This window comes from Phalaenopsis equestris, unplaced genomic scaffold (genome assembly GCF_001263595.1).
Source record: "Phalaenopsis equestris unplaced genomic scaffold, ASM126359v1 Scaffold000025, whole genome shotgun sequence".
NCBI lineage: Eukaryota > Viridiplantae > Streptophyta > Magnoliopsida > Asparagales > Orchidaceae > Phalaenopsis > Phalaenopsis equestris.
In genome coordinates this window covers 400197-415096 of record NW_018164467.1, presented here as the reverse complement: position 1 = coordinate 415096, position 14900 = coordinate 400197, and the positions used below count along the sequence as shown (strand labels likewise).

Genomic DNA, 14900 nt, shown 5'->3' with positions numbered 1-14900 from the left:
AATAGACATAATGAACTTATCTTTTCCGTACATATTCGAGGCATTTAGAACAAAACAGATGACCATTAAGTCGTAACATATGTGGCCATAACAATTAACCAACTACTCTCGTGATGGTCTTATTTCCATATAAGCAAAATCACAAAGCTTTGAATTTAGCCTACATGGAAGATTATGCATCCAAACTAATTTCATTTTCAATTCTCCAATTGCCTAATATCCAAAATTCACTTGACAAATTCTTAATTACCAAAGTAGTATTTTTCATTTATTAGCCTACACTAAACTTCATAGAAAAAACAAAAAAAAAAGAGGCTTTACTCTCAATGCACCTCTTCTACACCCCACAATACTTTCCCATTACCTCAACCTAAGGCCTTTGCTTCGAAGCAATGAACATTGAACTGCTAAAATTCAGATAAGAGAATCCCTAAGGAAGAAAACAACATGTTTCTTTTAAGTTAAAAGAAAGTTGTTGGAAGAATTTTAATAGGTGGTAAGAGTAAGATATAGAATTGTAAAATATAGAAGATGTGTATTCTAGCCAAGGAATTTTTAAAAATTCAAAAGATAGAATTTGCAACTACTCATAAAATAGTAAAATAGTCTCATAACCCTCATAATTAATAGAGGATTCAATGCGGTCACCATGGCACTTAAAGGTTGCATTTACTTTACTTTCTAGATAGCTCTTTCCTTCTTATACATCTTTTTTTTAAAAGGTGAAAGCAAAAGGAACATGTATGTCTCATTTTGGTATTAACATTAGGGAGGAAAAAAAAAGATGGCCTAAGAATTAATATGATCACTATTATTGATATTCCACGTAAATGACACATTAACATGTAGAGGCAGAATCAATATTCTAAAAATAAGACTGGAATAGCAAGTTTAATCGTGTATCGGGACATACGATAGATATGATTTGACTCAAACACTATTTTCATATCAAACCAGTGTAGACCGATGTGAGCTATAAGTTCGATTGACTGACTGATTATAATTATATTGAATCGTTTGGTTCAAATAAATTTTTATTCACTTTTTATTCTCGACATAATGGTTAAAAATTTTCCTATAAAAAACTAAATTGATAATTTATATTGAGTTAAATATAAAATTATGAAGTTAAAATTTTCAAATCTAATTAATTATATATATTCTCACTTAAATATTATATTTTACACTAAAATTCCAGCTCGTGTATTTCACTTTGTCAAATTTCGGATGATTTAATTGTGGCATACATAAATAAATTTTAATAGTTCCAAAAAAGAGATAATTGTTAACTTTATAAGCAAAAAAAAAAGGTGGTACTTATATAAATTAATATTTATGATGAAATTTATAATATTTATTAGTGTAATTGAATACCAATAATGAACTTTATGGGCCAGTACATATGCTAGCAGGCCTCGCATTCATAGAAAGCCCAACACCTTGAAAACACAATTGCAACCACCCACTAGCTACTAGAGTGACCTACCAAGGTGACGTGCTAATGTGTTAGTTGGCATGCACTTGCTGCCACAGTGACTTGCCAAAGTGACCTACTGTGCTCACTTGTCGGAGTGACCTGCTGATCTCACTCATCGAAGTGACCTACCAATGTCTCTGAAGCCGACTCTCGGGATTAACCACCACGGAAGTGAAGGTCATCAATAAAGAGTGGACATATGTTCATATTCTCTTACGAGCCTCCTGACATTCACATCACCATCTTCTCGTTAGGACATCATGGATAGGCTTCGTACTTGTACATAAAAATATGTCAGCACAAATTCTGAGGAGATTTAATGAACTAGGGGATGAAGACGTGCAAACAAGAAGGCTCACCGACAGAAGACCAATGGACCACCAGTGGAATACTAAAAGATGTTTTAGTGGAAAATCAAAAGACTCGCTTGACCATAGGGTCTGGAGTCAATCGGTTACTAACCATCCGAACTAAGGATCAAGATCAATCAAGTTGAGAGAAGACACTAGTCCAACTTTGGCCCTCAACCTGACTTAAGGGAAATAGCTCTTTATCACATAAACGACTCTTATACTCTTTGTCGAGAGGCCAAGGATCGACCAAGATATACTTCAAGGGCACCCCTGAAGGGCTCTTTTATTAAGGGGTGAGTTTCCCGTTAGATTACGGTTATTCGCCCTCTGTCTGACAACCTGGTCTCATTCTGTCAACTGGAGTTCTTTACACAGGGATCAATGGTCAACAATTAAAATAAAGTTCTTGGCAAGCAGCATCAAGCCAACTAAGCCAAGTTTGTCTGAACGAAAGAACATTAAAAGCCAACCGGCAACCCAAACTCAACACAGTCGAACAACCGGATCTTGTCGAGCCAAGGTCCTTTTATCTCAGTCGGTTGAATTGTGGGGTAACCAAACGACAAGCTTATATTTATGAAATACCTAAATATGATGTAACACTCTCATTAAAGTATAGACAAACATGTAATTACACATACTATACCCTCTTCTCTTACAAATAGGGAGACCTTTTCATTAGAAGAGGTTAATGACAAAAAAAATTATTGTTTATTATTATGCACTTTACTCTTTTTTTCTATTTCTCTCTAATGTCTTATGTTCCTCTCTGTCTCTCTCTCTCTATGTAATCTCACAAGAGTGAGGAGCATTCTATGCGTCATATAAATAAATGAGCCCTCCTATCTCCAGAGGCATCAACCACATCTCTACCATCAATGAGTCACTCGAATCATCTCTATCATCATCTTCACCCTCTTCCTCTTATTTTATGATTTCTTTTGGGTTGTGTGACTGTGGGAGCTATAATAAATATGGGACCCCACATTTTAAAAGGATTCAACCGTAATGTATTCTTATTATGATATATTCTCCTATTTCAACCGTTACTATATTGATATTCTCATTTAGGCCATATTTTGTTCCAAGCCAAGTATGGACCACAGCCTTCAAATTATTACACATCATAATAAATTTACAGAATGCCAAAAATAATCTTTTTATACTATTAAAAATTATTAATTCGCCCTCCTACTTGAACTCTAGGGCTGTCAAAAAAGCTCGTTGTTCACGAGCAGTTCGTGTTCGGCTCGTCGGGGAGTTCGTGTTCGATTCGTTCGATAAGCAAACGAGACGAACATAAACAAAAAATTTTTTTTTTCGTTCGATTTATAAACAAATCAAACACGAACAATCATTTGTTCGATCGTGCTCGAATCGTTATTGTTCGAAATATAAAATAATTTAAAATAATTATATATAAAAAATTTGTTATATTTTAAAAATAATTCTATACTCTAAAAATTTATATTTTAAAAAATTAAATCCTATAAATTATAATCTGGTCTTCAGGTTCGCATCTTAGGTTATATTAATTTCTACAATTTTGTTTTTTATCTTCAGGTTCATCTCTTAGCGTAAATTTTCTTATATTTCTTTTAAATTTATTTAGTTTCTTTGAGTGAACCTAGTTTTTGGGAGTGGAATCTCGCATACTGCCTCTAAATCTGAATTGTTTATTGATGAGATATGATATTATGGTTTTATTGTGAGTCATGCTTCAGCTATTTTGCATTTGTGTTGCGATTCATACATGTTTAAGCATTCATTTCATATAGGTTCAAGTTTTTAAAAGATTTCTAACAATTCAAACAATTTGAATAATACAAATAAATTTGTAAAATTTTGAATTATTCAAATAATTCGAAATAATTCGAACAATTTTAACATTTCAAACAAATCAAACCGAACACGAAAAATAACTTCACGAACAATTTCAAACACACGTAATTTCAAACGAACCGAACATGAACGTGAGCTTTGTTCGTTCGTGTTCGGTTCGTTTACACCCGTAGTCAACTCCTATTTGATCTCAATTTTAATTTCAACCCGACTTGAATGCAAATTTACTAGATTCACGGGAAAAATAAATTTAACGAATTTATAATTTTTATATTTGCAAAATCCTAGTAATGTTAAATCGTTCACCAATATACACCAAAATTTAATATTTACATTATATTAAAACACCGAAGCTCGCAGTTTAGAATTATATTTTTATTTTTTATTTATTTTTTCAAATTCTATTTTTTATTTTATTCATAATGAAGACAAATTATATTTATATGTGTATTTATACTTTCAAAAGAAATTATATAAATTTTGATAATTAAAAAGTTCTATTTTTATTTTTTTCATAATCAAACAAATTATAGCATTTATATAGTAAATACATATTTTTATCACTAATAAATACATAAAAACAATGCACATTATTTCATATTAAAAAGCAATTTAGTATTTTCTTATATTATTTTATATTCTAAAATAAATAACTCTTTTCTTAAACTATCAATGCGGGTCCTTGATGAGCCAAGAAATGTTATATATTTTCAAAATTACTTATTTATGCGTAGGTTGAGAGATAGCCATCATCAATACATTGGTTGAAAATAAGCTATGAATTTTGAGGTTGGTGTGGATAAATAAGCTTTAATATGACAAAATGTGCATAAACGCAATACATTGGTTGAAAATAAGCTGAACAACCCGAAAATATGACAAAATGGGGAGTATATATATATATATATATATATATATATATTTTTTGAAATAATTAAATGGTTTGGAACCATAAGGACTATTTTCCATTTGAATTTCATTATGATGAATGAAGTCACGGCTTATGGAAACCTACACGCATGGTTATTATTATTGTTGCTCAAGAAGTAGCCACTAGAAAAATTATTAGGTGTGGATTCCGTACATGCGGATTAAAAATAGCATAAATAACACCTAAAATCACATATTTTCAAAAATACAGCCCAATCTTTATTAACAACACGAATTTATTATTTTGTTAATGTCATTTCCACACTCTCATGAAACCTGTTTTTGTTCGTGTATTCTGTTGAGTAGTAGTAACAAACACTTCCCGCTCTGTCCTTTTTTTGGCTTTGCTCTCTTGTTAGTCCTCCTCTTATGCTCTGTTGCCCTGATCTTTCTACTCTCTAAAGAATCAGAGCACTTGCCCATTTGTAGGGTATTGAAAGCTTATTTAGGGTTCCCGAAAGATCTAGAGGTTTTAGTTGTCGAAGGGGAATTGGGAGGACATTATCGCAAGGGAGAAATGGAAGATCTTGGGTTTTCAGGCTATTCTAAGCTTATTTTTTATAATTAGAAGGAAAGAAATGAGAAGGCTTTGCTTGAATTCAAACAAGAAAGAGACCGTTAGAGACCTTCAAATTTGGGAGAAAAGATTGTGTGTGAATGAGATACGTGCAAATTAGTAGTATTCTCCCCACCAAAATATCACGACAATAGCACATATGATAGTATTCTGATGGCATTTGTGATGGTATTATACCGCACTAACCACCACAATACTACCACAATATCACCATTCTGTGCCTATGGTGTTCGGACACAATATTTCCTCCAAATTTGAGGATAAGAAATGGGGTTTTCGTGAGAGAGATAGAGAGAGAATGACATTGAAAGAGTGGCAAACTTGTGCTGTTAATGAAGAATTGGGGGATGAGTTGGGTGTTAAATACAATATTTCTAGAGAATTAGGTGGGATGTACGTAAATCCCCCTAAATTTATGTGAAAAAAATTGAGGCAAAAAATTCAACTAAGGTCAAGTTCAATCCAACTTTCATATTATGTTTAATTCCTCAACATAGGCCTAATCTAAATTTAAAAAAAAAAAATGAAAATCTAACATACTTATCACACAATTGCTACCAATTTATACATCTAACATCTAAAATTTAGTATTTATGTTTATAACTTTTACGTGTCATAAGTTTATTTACAAAAATATGTATTAAATGTTCTATATGTAAATATAAAAATTTACGTGTTAGATGTGCAGTCATGTAAGAATTGTGTGATGTATCTGATGATGTACCTAAGAAAATATAATTGCAAGCAAGTTGTCAATATCAATTCCAACAAAGCCATCTACCATGTATTTACATATACTAAAATAAAACAAGGCGTTGAGCCAATTACAATGTAACCTTTTTTTAAACACAAATTTAGGTAGATTTATGTTGCAGATATGCATATAAGATGTTCGTGTAAATCTATTTTATTAATTAAAAAAATGATGTCATATTAAGTTGAGCCCTACTATTAAAAGTTTAAAATTTTATTTTAACATTGTTTAAATTCAAATCAGACCAATAATACATTAAATTTTGAGCTAATTATTTGTTGATAATGTACATGAAATATTCAAATTAATATAAAAAAAAATATTATGTATGTTGTTTGTTAGAAGATTTGTGGCTTAGCATTGGACAAAGGTTCAACACACACAGATAAGAGGTAAGTAAGCAGGAGATAACACCTTAATTTTTTATGTGAAAAACCCTCGAAAAGGAAAAAATCACGAGGTCCAGCTCAGTTGAAATAATCTATTATGTCATTGTAAATAAATAATAAGCTCATTCTCCTCTTGAATTACAGAGATGGAGTTATATTGTTAATGTATAATAGTAGTTCAACAATAATAGTTGTAATGAGCTGCAAAGGCCATAGTCGATTGCTATGAAGACAGTAACATGTCATAAATGTTGTAAATAATGGTTGTCGTGCCAACTGATCTTAGTGTTGTAGTCGAATGTAGTAGTAATAGTTGGCCATGTATATCATAGATTGTTGTTTTTAGAGCGTTAGTTAGTCATAGATGTTGTAGCAGGGAGCTGTTGAAGCTATGAGTCACATATATCGTAATTGGTCACATAGATTATTGTGGCGAGTTGTGATAGCGTGTGTAGGCCATAAGGGCTAGAGTTGGTAAATGCAAGAGCTGTGAGCTACACATGTCATAGTAGTGAGTTGCGTGAGTTGTGATTCATATAAGTTGTAGTTGGTCACATAAGTTGTAGTGGTGAGGTGCAATAATGTTTGTAGGCTATAGAGACCGGAGTTGGGAATTATATATTGGTCACATAGGTCGTAGTGATAAGCTATAATAACATCCATAGGCCACATAGGTAAGAGTAGGGGGTAGCGGGAGTTGTGAGCCACATAAGCCATAGTTGGTCATATAAGTCATAATGGTGATCAATGTTGGCGTCAATTTTTAATGTTACTTGTGTAAGGTATCCGCTCGCCTGGCTCGAGATGATCCAATGCTCATTCATAGCGCCCCTTAGTTCAAGGCATACATCTAAGATCTCTAGTACATGTTTAGGGCATGAAACCAAGATTTGCGATGATTCAGACCTGCTTGGGGGAAACCACAATTGGACACCCACCCATGACATTTGTCATTTTTTATGTTCATTTTAGTGTTTATAGGCCCCTCTTTATCCATTCAGAGCCTCCTTCATGGTCAAAGAGAGTTACAGAGCCATCCTACTCGTGCTACGAGAAAATTAAGGTTTGGAACACCCTACCCGCATCGTAGTCCAGGGTGTCCGTTATTGAGAAATTCTTCAACTAATGGATGAGCAAAACACTCAATTTTTAGGTAAGTGGATCATAATTTACTCATATGTGGTCTCACATAGCTTTCGAATCGAGAAAATCCTCATTCACACGCTCCTGATGTAAATTAGGTTTTTTGGGGCTAGACTGGCGCCTAGGCACCCAAAATGCCCTTCCAAATGGTCAAAACCAAGCATCTAAAAGTTTGGCTCCAAACTGGGGACCTAGGCGCCAGTCTCGGGCGCATAGGTATGCAAAACTGCTAAAAAATAACCATTTTCCTCAACTGTTGGAAAGTAGATGCCACTTGGGTGAAGACTAAACGCCAAAGGCCTGGTGTCATAATACTAGACTACGAGCTTAAGCACTCACAGCACTAATCTCCTTCCAAAACCTGATTTTTTACACGAATTAGACCCTTTTGTCCCCGATGCACCCCTTGACAGCCCAAAAATTGGAATTTTTTGGCCTATGGCGGGATTTGCCTTGGGCATGCAAAAAGGGGATCTTCATAACCTTTTGGAAAATTTCTAGGTGAGGTGGCAAAGCCAGATTTGACAATTTTTTAGGGAAAATGGGAGGGGGTTGGTTTAAGCTCTCTTCTTCCCCCTTCATTTCACCTATCACCACTCATTCTCAACATTTTGGCCTCCACCAAGAGTTGGTCATCTTCTTCCTAGAGATTTAGCTTGGAGCTCCATCCCCCTTTTCTTCTTCTTCTTCTTCTTCTTCTTCTTGTGAGAGAAATCTTGGAAGTTTCCTTAAGGTGAAGAGCTTGAAGTAAAGGTGAGAGTGAGACCTTCTACTTCCTCTTCCCCCTTCTTCTTCTTCCATAAGAAACTCTCTTCTCCTCACCTCATCCTTCCTCCACCGCTTACCTTGAGTGTGTGAGGAGATCTTCTTAGGGAGCAGCTTGGCTAGCAAGGGAACAAAGGTGCCTAATCTCTTACACTAATTGAGAGCTTCATCTTAGCTTAGGAAAGGATATCCAAAGCTTTGCTGAAACTTTGACGGAGTCTCGTTGGACTCTCCTTCTAAAGGAGAGCTTCTGTGTTCTTTGGAGAAGGAGTGGAGCGAACCTCGCAGGAACTTTGTCCTTTCTCCTACCAATAGGAGAGCTTCATCGCGCATGAAGAAATACGACATCAAACACAACATTGGTGAGTTTCTCTAAAATCCCTTGCATTTTCTTTCTTACCCAGCACTAGTAATATTTTGTTAGGTGTTGTGGGTTTGGTCACCCACACAAGGTAATTTGGTCAGCCAACACTAGTCGACCCGACCATATGCCTTGGCCAATTTTAAGGTTCCATTGTGGGTTTGGCCTATTGATCGATCGTTTATTTTCTATAGGAAGCCCTGGGTTAGGACATACATGCATGACCGAATTTTTTTTGAAGCTGAGTGATTTCTCGTTGAAAACCCTAGACCTAAACCCTAAGTGGCGGATTCCCAATCTTTTGCCTTAGCATTTCCAACCCTTCTTGGAGGGGTTAGGATATTTGGATTTTGTGCAGTGAGAAATGCTTTATAGCCAGCTCACTTTACAAAATCATGAGGAGTTATGGAATGGAAAAAAATTCGTTGCTAGTCCATTCTACAACATTGTGGAGAGTTTTCTTTTTTGAAATCTGAAGGTGAAGCTCTCCACACATCTCACCAAAGCAGGAGGCGGCTTTGCCACATATTCATGTGCTTACATAAGCAAGGACTTAGCACGAGTATGGCTCATGATCACTTACATCATATTAGGTTTGTATTACATCCTACACTTTGCATGTTGCATCTAACTTTGGTCCGATATGTCGCCTTGACCCAGTCGAGCAATTACTTAGGTCTAACTGGTCATCACTGCCTGATTGGCCGATCACTTTTGTTTGAACGACCTCCCTGACCCAGTCGACCAACCACTTAGGTCTGATTAGCTGCCTTGACCTGGTCAACTGACCACTTAGGTCTGATCGGCTACCCCGACCTTGTCGAATAAAGAGTTTAGTCCGACCGGTCGCCTCGAACCGGTCGCCCGATCACTTAGGTCAGTCCACCCACACTGGTCTAGTCAACCGATTACTCTGATTCAACTGACCACCTCGCCCCAATAAACCAATCGCTTTGATCCAGTAGGCCGCCTTAGCCCGGCTAAACCCGTTGACTAGGTTACCTCAGTTTGACCACCCCGGTCGACATAGTAGATCGAATAACCAATTTCACTTGCATAATGTTTGTTTTGCATGGTTTGCATTAGCATATTCACACTTGCACTCACATTATATAATTGTGGGCACATGCCCTCATATGCCCATGCCGAGTACTTGTGCCTTCTATGGACACACTACTCCACAAGTTTGCTCCGTGACATCTTCGTGTCATGGTGCACCATTCCTTTAATGTTTGCGCTTGAACTGAAGCACTCTCACACGTCTGCTTTGCATGTCATCTTGCATGTCCATAGTCCTGCATGTTTGAGACTTGCTTCTTGCACAATCGCCCTAGATACCCATGTGTCCATGTTGGGGATGGCTTACACTTCAAGTCCTTCCGATGCATAATTCTCTCTGATGAGAATTACTTCACTTCTTTCCTATGACACCACATTGAATTGCCATAATATTTCCCCCACAATCTCTACACCTCTTGCACACTCATATTCTTTAGGCTGCTGCTTCTATGACACACCCATCCTTTGTGCCGCTGCCTCCACGACACTCCCATCATTTCAGGTTGCTTCCTCCATGGTACTCCCACCTTTTCGAGTCACTGGTACGCCAACCCTTTTCGGGTTAATGGCTCCACAACACACCCATTTTTTTGGTCATTGCATCCACGCATGCCCACCCTTTCGGGTCATTGGCTCCACGGTATATCCATTCTTAGGGCCGCTGCCTTCACAACACTCTCAACCTTTCGAGTCACTGCCTTCATGATGCACCCATTCTTTGAGCCGTTGCTCCCACGACATGACCAGCCTCCTGTTTTTAAACATTAATTATGACGCTTCAATTGGCTAAGAAAATTATACCCATATCTAAAACACTAAAACCATTATGAAAAATAAATCTATCCACCTTAATAAGGACATCTTCTATAACCCTTAGCATAAGTCAATGATCTAAAGGGATATGGTGGTGGGTTGAACCTCTCTTAATCTTATTCTCTTAAAGATGGACAAAGACATAAAATTAATGCTACCTCCTAAGTCACACCAAGCTTTTCATAAAAAAAAAATCTTTTATAGGGCAAGAGATGGTAAAACTACCCAGATCCCTATGTTTTTGTGAAATTATTTTCTATAAGATAGCACTGCATTCCTTACTCAAGGCCATTACCTCATAATCATCTAGTTTTTATTTTTTAGGATGTCAAACTTAACCAAACTAAACATTTGTTGTAAAGTTTAGATTTTTATTAAAAAATATCTTCAGATTCATTCCACGGCTCAAGATTGATGTCAAATGATGAAAATTTATTGATGAGGCATCAAAAGAAATATTTATAAAAGATTATGCTTTGTTATAATTAATACCTGTATATACAAATTTAATGTTTTATCATGCATAAACATATTATTGTTAAAATATGTAATTTTATTCATGTATTAATAAAATTTGAGTTAAAATAACAAAGATATAGCTAGCAATTTAATTATTAACTGTTTATTTTCTTATTTATTTATCTATCAATTTATATTTTGATTAACAAAAAATTGAATTAGTATACCAAAATGGTGAAAAGACCAACTCAATTGCTGATGTCAATATTCTGAAAAAAAGAAAAAAAAAAGGGAATTTCTTTTAGAAGCGAAATGGCGAAATGATGAAGTGCAGTGAAGTGTTTCCTACTTCGTCTTACATGATCATTTTCGACGTAGACAGAAAAAAAGAAATCCTTAATTCAAATTACGAACGGATAAAAGTATAAAGCCTCCATAACTTGGATTCAAGCCAATGGCTCCTGCCTCCTGTAATTCTTCTCCCCCCGTGCTGCTGCTGCTCAAGCAGCACAGTTACTGCATTCCGGTACAGGATTAAGGATTTGCTTTACTATGAAGAGAAGTTGCTGCTTTTGTTGTGCCTGATCTCTTGAAATCACATTCTATTTTGAGAGATCCACTGGTTATAAGGGAACCATAAGTGAAGATGAGGTCAACAGGGCTTCAGTTTCTTCTCCTCTTCGTCATCCTTGGTGGCGTTTTCTTTTTTCCCTACGAATCCTTGCGACATGAAGAGGGTATTTTACTGTTTTCCTTACAAATCTTCGGATCTGTTTGTATTTGTACTTTTGTCGCTGAAGTATGCATTTGGGATTTTATTAGAGTGAACTTTTTCATGAACTTTGGGCAGTTGCTGTGCTTATGGCTACGAAGAGAGATATATTAGAAGACCCACTTGCAGTTCTCTCTGATTGGAATGCAGATGGTGGAGAACCTTGCAATTGGTTTGGTGTGGTTTGCTCCAAAGCTGGGAATCATGTGGTTACTCTGTAAGAAATGCTCAGCTTTTGTCTTCTTTTTCTTGTGGATCTATATATTAGATGAGTTGATTTATGTATTGAATTTTTTTGTTACGGGGATCGGGATTGGTGCGATTTTTTTGCATCATAAGGTTGATATATACATATATATATAATACATTTTTATCAAGATATCATTTTTTTGCTTTTTTGGCATGCATTGAGCTATAAATACTGGGTTTTACACGTTGCAGAAATCTCTCAAGATCATCTCTGAAAGGGTTTCTTTCTCCTGAACTTGGACTATTAAGCTCCCTACAGGAAATGTATGGCGTATTTTTTGTTGAAAATTTAGTATTTTAATTAACTGTATAGTGAATCTGGGAACTAATACACTGCTGAGGCTTTTTTTGCAGAATTTTGAATAATAATTTGTTTTTTGGAACGATTCCGAAAGAAATCGGTATGTTGAAGAACCTTACAGTGTTGGATTTGAGTGTGAATCGGCTTTCCGGTCATATTCCTACTGAGCTTGGAAACTTGACTAGCATTACAAAAATGTAAAAGCAAATGTTCCCTTGGCTACTTCAGAATTGATTTTTGCTAGCAAAATTTCATTTTTTGCAACTTTTTTTGTTGATTTGTTTACAGAAACCTCCATTACAATGGGCTAACAGGTTGTATTCCCCTTGAGTTTGGTAAACTGTTGAATCTTTTTGAGCTGCGGCTGGATAGGAACAGACTAATTGGGTCCATTCCGGGAATTTATGGCTCAGATTCCAACCCCGGAGTGCATGACTTGTAAGCTTATCTACTCACCATCACCTTCTTGAATGCATCTTCTTTCTGCAGAAATAAATTGCAAATTGGGATTTTGGTTCAGAAATATACGATTGAAGACAATAGTAGATTCTTTTGTTTAGGTCCATGCCCCACAATAATGGCAATGACATGCATATCTGCCATTTTCCTCCGTTAAAGATAGGAGATTTTTCATATAATTTCTTTGTTGGAAAGATTCCATCATGCCTAAAGTATCTTCCAAGGTACTATGTCTCTATTTAAATTTGGCTTGGAAATTCTTTATATTTATTTCTTTCACATTTGATTGTTCTTGTGACTCATAGGGCCAGCTTTCAGGGAAATTGCTTACAAGATGAATATGCTACCTCACAACGAACTCCTCGAATATGTAGCATTTCTTACCCTTCTTTTAATCCATCACATGGGAGCTATTTATTATCTCAAAAAAAGTTTTAAGCTTTTACTGATTTACTCCAGCTAAACCATGAATTTGAACATTACAATATTCCGAGAACATTGAACAATTTTTGAAGTGGAAGTTGCTTAAAACTATTAGAAATTTTATCTCAATTTCCAATAATAATACTTTTAAAAACAATTTTGACATTTCTAATTGATACGTGCTAGAACATTCGCGACAATATAATAATAGATTATCGTCTCAGCCTTGTACGAAGATTCAACACACATTCAGATGGAAGAAAAAACAACTAGTAGAGACACCAAAAGTTTTCACATGGAAAACAAGTAAAAGAAAAAATCACGGGGCCTGACCTAGTTGAAGAGATCTACTATAACTGAAGATTATAGTTTAAGTTCTTTGTCAACAGAAAATGTTACTCAATCTTCTGAGCTACAAAGTCGGTGTCCGGATAAACTTGTCGTAAGAGGAGGCCGACGGGCGGTGAGTGGTAGTGGGTGGCGGGCTGCTATTGGTGGTTGCTGGTGTCGACGACGAAGTGATGCTGAACTTTAACTCCTTTAAGCTTTAAGCTCTCTTTTCAGGCTTCAGGTTCTACTCCCCTCATGAGTGGGGTGGGGCTTATTTGTAGATTCCAGTTGCAATTAATGAAGGACTGCAAACCACTTTGATCGAACGACTCAGAGAGCTTCCCTTGACTAGACGACGTTTGATGGATATTTTAGTGTCTTAACGATGTCAGGATTGAGCGATCTTAAACTTGTTGGATTTGTCTTATCGAGACGCACGATTTGACTATAAGCTCATTGGATGCAACATCTGCGTGACCTTCCAAATATGCTCAGAAAGCTTTTAAAAGTGGTTTAATGGCTTGATTTGACTTGAATTGGATCAATTTTGGTATCATTGGCCCGTCTCATTGAGCCGGTCAGTTTGACTAAAAGTTTGCTAAAATCAGAGCTCTTGATGAAATTTAATCAAAGTTTGAACATTTCTTGCTTAAAAACTTATCTCGAGATCCGTGTCATGCCTCTAGATTCATGCTAGATTATGAGAATTTGTTGATAGCGTATCAGTTGTCCCCCTATTTTCAGACGAGAATAATTTTGTTCTCCAACAATATCAATATTCAACGCACTATTATAACAGAGGATGTGTGCACTGTTAGCTTATTCCCCCTACTCCCCTTAGACGTTTAATTACTGGGGACTCCTTGAATGTCTTATGTTAGAATTTGGCACATACTTGGTGCATGGCTCTTTGGCTGGGTCCTCTGTTTCTTTTCTGCTGTTTATCTTGCACCTTCCCCTTTGCTGCTCTCTATTTTCTGGCAGGTTCGGACCGCACTCTTTTCTGGATATTATTATAAGGATCTTCTGGACTCTCTACTTTGCTGGACCTGCCCTATTTAGATTTCTTGCTAGTGGATCACCTTCCCTGTTAGCAAAGCCGTTTGCTTGGAGCAGCCTTTTATTTGTTTTGATGGCTTCTAGAGCCTTAGAGATCTTTTTGATTCCAGTCTTTTAGTTCTTCTTAATTTTTTACCTGTTTTTATTTCCACACTCGCAAATGTATACTTGTTTTATGTTTTGTTTTTTGGCTTGGGTATACTTGTAATTTTTGGGTTTTGTTTTGGTGTGGGTTGTACTGTGGGAGGAGGAACCCCTAGGGGTGAGTTAAATGTATTTTTTTGGATTTTTAGACCGGGATCCTCTTCCCCTCTCTTATTTTGTACATTTTATTTATATTAACATGTAGAGAGCCACCGTTGCTCTTTCTTGCAATATATATATA

The 14900-nt window shown here is 36.0% G+C and overlaps 1 pseudogene; it reads left to right on the top strand.

The window, feature by feature from the left end:
• The first annotated feature begins 11391 nt into the window (after positions 1–11391).
• LOC110018566 overlaps positions 11392–14900 on the top strand; it is a 37490-nt pseudogene continuing 33981 nt past the window's right edge.